This window comes from Hippopotamus amphibius, chromosome 17 (genome assembly GCF_030028045.1).
Source record: "Hippopotamus amphibius kiboko isolate mHipAmp2 chromosome 17, mHipAmp2.hap2, whole genome shotgun sequence".
Taxonomy (NCBI): Eukaryota; Metazoa; Chordata; class Mammalia; order Artiodactyla; family Hippopotamidae; genus Hippopotamus; species Hippopotamus amphibius.
In genome coordinates this window covers 62,478,091-62,484,112 of record NC_080202.1, presented here as the reverse complement: position 1 = coordinate 62,484,112, position 6,022 = coordinate 62,478,091, and positions in this window count along the sequence as shown.

Below are 6,022 nucleotides of genomic sequence, written 5' to 3'. Positions count from 1 at the left end.
TTATACAAAATCCCGGGCTTCGTGGGGACCCCTCTCCATCCTTTCTCTGGCATCCTAGACCCTGATTCTGGGGCGCTGGCTTTCTTTGGAATGTTGACATTATGATGCTGTGGATGGAATCCCTAAGGCTTTTTGAACCGGAGCCCTAAAGAGGAGATGTTAGCTCTGCTGACCTCAGCACGGCTTTTTCTCCTCTGTGCTCTAATGCATGTGACCTTGGGGAGGTGTGTGACTTGGACTGGGAATGAGTGGTGAAGCAAAATACACTCCCCTGCTCTTGTATGTGTTGCTCTGATTGGGAAGCAAAGGCTGTTCTAAACAGTGGCTTGTTCTTGTGTTTCCATTGACTTGGGACTGGAAAGAGACGCGGTCAGATCTGCCCGGGAGCAGGGCAGGTGCCTGTGTCAACAGCACTGCCTGCCAGCTTCATCCAGATGTGAGATGACGGGTCGAGACCCCTGTGGTCGTAAATGCGAGCCGCTGGCGTTTTAGGCTGCCATTTGGTTTTCTCTCCAAATATTCCCAGGGTGTCCCCTCCGCCATCCACAGTTTGCAGGTTCTTCCAGAAGAGCCTTGGGTAGTGGCAGCCTTGGGGCCACACAGGAAGCTCTCAACACCGCAATCGTGCCCCTGTGAACTGACTTTTCCACTGTGATGGGAGAGGCTCCTCTTACATGCGCCCTGGGGAGTCAAATGGAGGGAATCCTGGATAAGATCTATGGACAAACGGGCAAAATAAATAAGCCAGTGAATTAAGACTTTATAGTTTTTCCCAGGAAAAGCCAGGCCTTTTTTTATTTTTTCCCTTCTTTCCTAAGGCCTGCTGTACTAGCTTTGCTGGAGTTATCAGATATTAAATCACACTGACTGAATAAAATGGGAAAAATCAGATCTTGGCAAACCAGCTTGGCGTTATTTCTAATTTCTATCATGATTTCCCGTTTGACCTCTGCATACATAATGTAGAAGCATTTTTAGTTTTCAAGTATACAAGAGTACTTTTGGCTATTTTTTTTCCTTTTTTTAAGAATTGAGTTCTCATTTTATTGTATTATGGTCGGAGAATATAGTGCATGTGTTTTTACTGATTCTTTGAGATTTATTGAGTTGTTTTTTACGGTCTAATTGGGCTCAATTTTTAGAATCAGTCCTTGAAAACTTGAAAAGAATGCAGATTATCTGAGTTGAGATAAAGTTCTACATATGTGAGTTTTATACAGTGTCTCACTCATGCTGTTCAAGTATCCGACGTCATTATTCATTTGTTGCTCACTTGATCAGTTTGTAACAGACGAATGTTAAAATCGCACTTTAAGGAAGTCAGCATTTCACAGTTCTATTGACGTTTAATCTCTATGAAATGACTGCTTTTGTGGGCCCATCAAATATTGAAAATTTCTTAGGATTCAGCCTACTATTTTGAGGCAATGTTGCTGATGCTGGTGGTCTCTGGAATGAGAATCAGAAAGCACGAGAGAGGGAAGAAAACGTCCCATCAAGAACCCACAGATGTGAGAGCGAAGCGAGGTCAGGATGTGTCCGTGTGATGCAGGGCGTGGGGACTCCGAGCCGTGGAGCAGGTCTTTCATGGAATAAATATCTACTGAGAACCAGGAGCTGTGCGAAGCACTGGGATGCAGCGATTGGAAAGATAAGAGCTCCTGCCTTCAGGGAACTTACGGTGTAAACAAGTACAGCTCTCCACAGACAGGGTGTGGGGTGGGGGAACGGAAAAGAGAGGAGTCACAGCCACCGGTTCTGGGGTACAAGACCTGAAAAGGATTCCCCGAGGAGTATGTTCACAAGCCAGACACGGGGACACTGAGAGGTTAGCAGGAGTTCATGCGTGTGCGAGGACCAGGCCAGGTGTGTGTGCGTGGCTCACGTCATCTTACTTATCTTGAACTCTCTGCGTCAGACCTTTAAACAGGATTTCAACAGGAGATTTCAAGAAACCTAAGCCTGTTGCGCTGGGACGTGGTGATGCCCCCTGCGTCAGACTGGGTGATATTCGTGGTCTTTAAAGCGGGGAGGTTTGAATATTTTCTTTTCTTTTTAATACAGAAGAGGAAGATTTCAGTGAATGATGCAAATGGACCTAGACGTGTGGTGTCTGGATTCCAAATTCAGCATTCCAGCTTCAGAGGCCAGCCCGGTGGGCACCCCGCCCCCAAGCCCCACCCCGGCTGCCATGCACGCTGGTGCCTTGAGGCCACGGTGTCTCCTCTGTCCCAAAGGTGAGCCGTCGTTGGAGAGACCCTGAATCCGAGCTTCGTTAGACCGCAGCCTTCCTTAGGGAGGAGTGCGCGGGAGGATGCCGGGGTGCTGGAGGAATGATTGCTTTTCCAAGGGGCCCTGTCAGCTACAAGAGACTAACTTGAAGAAGCCCCCCCGAGAAGAGGTTAAGGAACAGTAATTACTCACCTAGGGAAGCAGCTGAGAGCGGGATCTCTTTGGGTTCAGGTATTTGTGCTGCACCCTGCCCAGGGGGAAGCTGGTGATCATGTGTTCCCTACATCTCAGTATGAAAATGGATTCCAGTTTAAGTGTAAAGTATTAAAATGAGACAGTACAACTTTGTTAAATACATCAATGCAGACGTTATGGTGATGTAGATGGAGAAAAGTTCGTGCTCACCTTCACTGTTTTGAGAAAGAGAGAGGAGAGAGAATGAGAGAGAGAGACAAACTGAAATAGTAAATCTTGTCTTCTACTGAAAAAATATCTATTTGTAGATGACCAGTCTGTTCATTCAGTGTTATTATTCTTTACGCGTTAAAACAGGTCTCCGAGGTATTGCTACTTGAAAAACCTGTAGCTGTAATTGAAATTACTTCACATATATAAGGAAAAGAGTCTTAACAAATGTCTTGAAGATGTAATAATTCATATACTTCACCAGATGCTTAGGTGATCTCATCCATTCATTATTCAACAAAAACATATCACATGCCAACCCTGCCCCGGGCACTGTGCCACCCAGTCCAACGTCGGGAAGGTTCATTACGTAATGGGACACAGGCAAAGAACCGCTTTTCTTGAATTTCTTCCTTAACAGTCACTTTATGGTTTCCACTGAAACCGTGGAAGCGTTTAAATGCAAACACATGAGGACAGAGACATGGCTTAGATGACGTTTCCGGTCGCAACAGACAAATCTTCCCTCACTGCTGAAGTCTAGTCCATTGGACCTGGAAATGACTTGTCCATGATGTTCTTAATAAACTCTATTGATAAACACAGAAGGAAGTTGTGAGCCGCAAATGTGTTTATTTCACGTAGAAAAGGCTTTGTGGGGGCAGTTTCTGCGGCACCTTCTATTTTTTAGTGCTCATACCCAAATGGTTCTTTTTATAAAAGCATATCATAAAATCTCCAACATGGCCCTCAAAAGGAGAGTTCACGTAAAATAATGGAGGTTTTGCTTGGATCTTCCAAAGGGGTGAAGTATGTCCTTGATAAAACGGGGACAACCTCCCAGTGATGGGGCCGCTGAGAACCCGAGAAGTCAGCAATCTGGGGGAGAATAGAAGCATCTGGGCCTCTGGTGAATATCTTCATGCTGAAAAGGTTTGGGGAGATTTGGAAGTATTGCAGGTGACCCCTGAGTACCTGCGGGACTTTTTCTTCTGAGCAGTTCTGTCTAGAGGGCGAAAAGGGGACGTGTGCTCAGTGGGGTCGTCACGGCATTGCATAACACCCACGCATACACACATGTGGACTACATGCCTAAGTCTGGTCACACGCATTCGCTCAATGTATTTATAGTATGATTTTCACATCACATATTGTACTAACTGAATGCTGCTGGATTGCAGAGCTCACTACTTTTTTTCACTATATATTGATGTCCAGAGAACAAATCATTGAAAACTTTAAAGATCAAACGGTGTGACCTTGGGCAAATTCTTTACTTTCTCCAGGCTTCATTGGACCATTTTTTAAAAAGGGAATCACAGAAATCTCCCTGCCTTCCTTCAAAGGTTGCTGGGAAATTCAATGACGTCATCAAGTTAAAGTGCTCAGTAAACTATACAAAGTAATATACAAAAGTAGTATTTAAGACATAAGGACCTGGGACTTCTCAGGTGGTGCAGTGGTTAGGAATCCGCCTGCCAGTGCAGGGGACACGGGTTTGATCCCTGGTCCGGGAAGATCCCACATGCCGCGGAGCAGCTAAGCCCGTGTACCACAACTACTGAGCCTGCACTTTAGAGCCCGTGTGCCGCAACTACTGAAGCCCACGCGCCTAAAGCCTGTGCTCCACAACAAGAGAAGCCACTGCAATGAGGAGCCCGTGCACCACAAGGAAGAAGAGCCCCCCACTCACCACAACTAGAGAAAGCCCGTGTGCAGCAACGAAGACCCAATGCAGCCAATAAATAAATAAATAAATAAATTTATTTATTTTTAAAAAAATGACCTAAGGACCTGATGTCTTAATTTTATGATTGTGCAAGGAAACCAAAGGAAATTAGTGAAATGTAACCATTGATTTAGGCAAGATCAAAAAGAATGACAAATATTTATTATTGCAACTTAAGGAAAATAAAATTAACAACATCTTTGTTTAGAGCCGTGGAATGTTGATGATTGTTTAGGCTGAGTACTGAGTACAAAGGACTCTCATTGCTTCTGTGTGTTTGAAATTTTTCATCTGAACAAAAGCATGAAAAATTGTTGTTTGACTATTAACATTAGGTAGGATGCTTCAGTAACTAGAACGCCAGGGTTTGAATCTTGCTTCTACTAGTGCTGTCACACTAGCTGTGTGACCTTCCGCAAGTTACTTGACCTCTCTGTGCCTTCATGGCCTCATCTGTAGGATGAGGGTAATCATAGTGCCTACATCATAGGCTTGTTCAGAGAATTAGATAAGTTCATATTTGATAAGCATTTAGTCAATTACATATAAGTGTTGGGTAAAATAAAAATCTTCCGGGTTCTGAATAGCTACTATTATTTACAAGGCACGCGAGGCCCTCAGGGTCACAGAGTTAGTAAGTGGCTTTGCCTGCGTTTGCTTCTGGGTCAGGCTGACTCTGAAAGCTTGGCTCTGAGTGCCAGTGCTGTCTCCCGTGGGCGCCACGCTCATTCAGCCAAGTCGCAATTTGGCAAATGCTAGTGTGTGTGCCCTCATATGTGAGGGCATCTGGGGGGTCTGGAGGGTTGCTGGGCAGGTCTGTTTGCAGGAGGCCTGAGGAGCAAGCACTAAGTAGGGGGTACAGCCTGACACCCCCTCTGGGGACGCCCAGGCCTTTCTGGAAGGGCTCTGAAGGAGGTCCCCATTCCCTGGGGGTGGGGGTGGGGCCTGAGGAACACTTTGCGGACGGTCATTGGGCCTCTTACTCCACATAGACGGCGTGAAAGCTGCCCTGGACGTGACGTTCCAGGCGTTGTTCTAAGAGCTTGGCACATATCAGCATGCTCGGAGTACAGGTATACACTGGACTCTCTTAGCCACCCACCCAAGCTCCGGAAGCTTGAATCCTCCTGCAGAGTTACTGCCATTATTTTGCACTTTGGTCCCGTTTGACCTCTTCAACCATTCTGTGTGGGAAAGCATCTCCATTCTGGAAGTGGGAAACGCTGAAGGCAGGCAGAGTGTGAGACTCACGGACCGCTGACCGAAAAGTAATGAACCCCTGGCAGGAAAGCTTGATCACCCTGGTCCGTTTGGGTGGCTGTAACAGATACCACAGCCTGGGTGCCTTATAACAGCAAAGTCTTTCTCACAGTTCTGGAGGCTGGGGGGTCCAAAGTCAAGGCAATGGCAGATGTAGTGCCTGGTGAGGGTCTCTCTCCTGGTTCATAGACTGCTGTCTTTTTGCCGGGTCCTCACATGGTTGGGAGGGGCAGGAAAGCTCTCTAGGGTCTCTTGTATAAGGGCACTAATCCCATTCATGGGGGCTCCACCCTCATGACCTAATTGCCTCCCAAAGACCCTGCCTCCACATACTGTCACATTATGTCCATGTTAGGACATAGAATGTGAATATGGGGCTGGGGGACAGAGTCTATA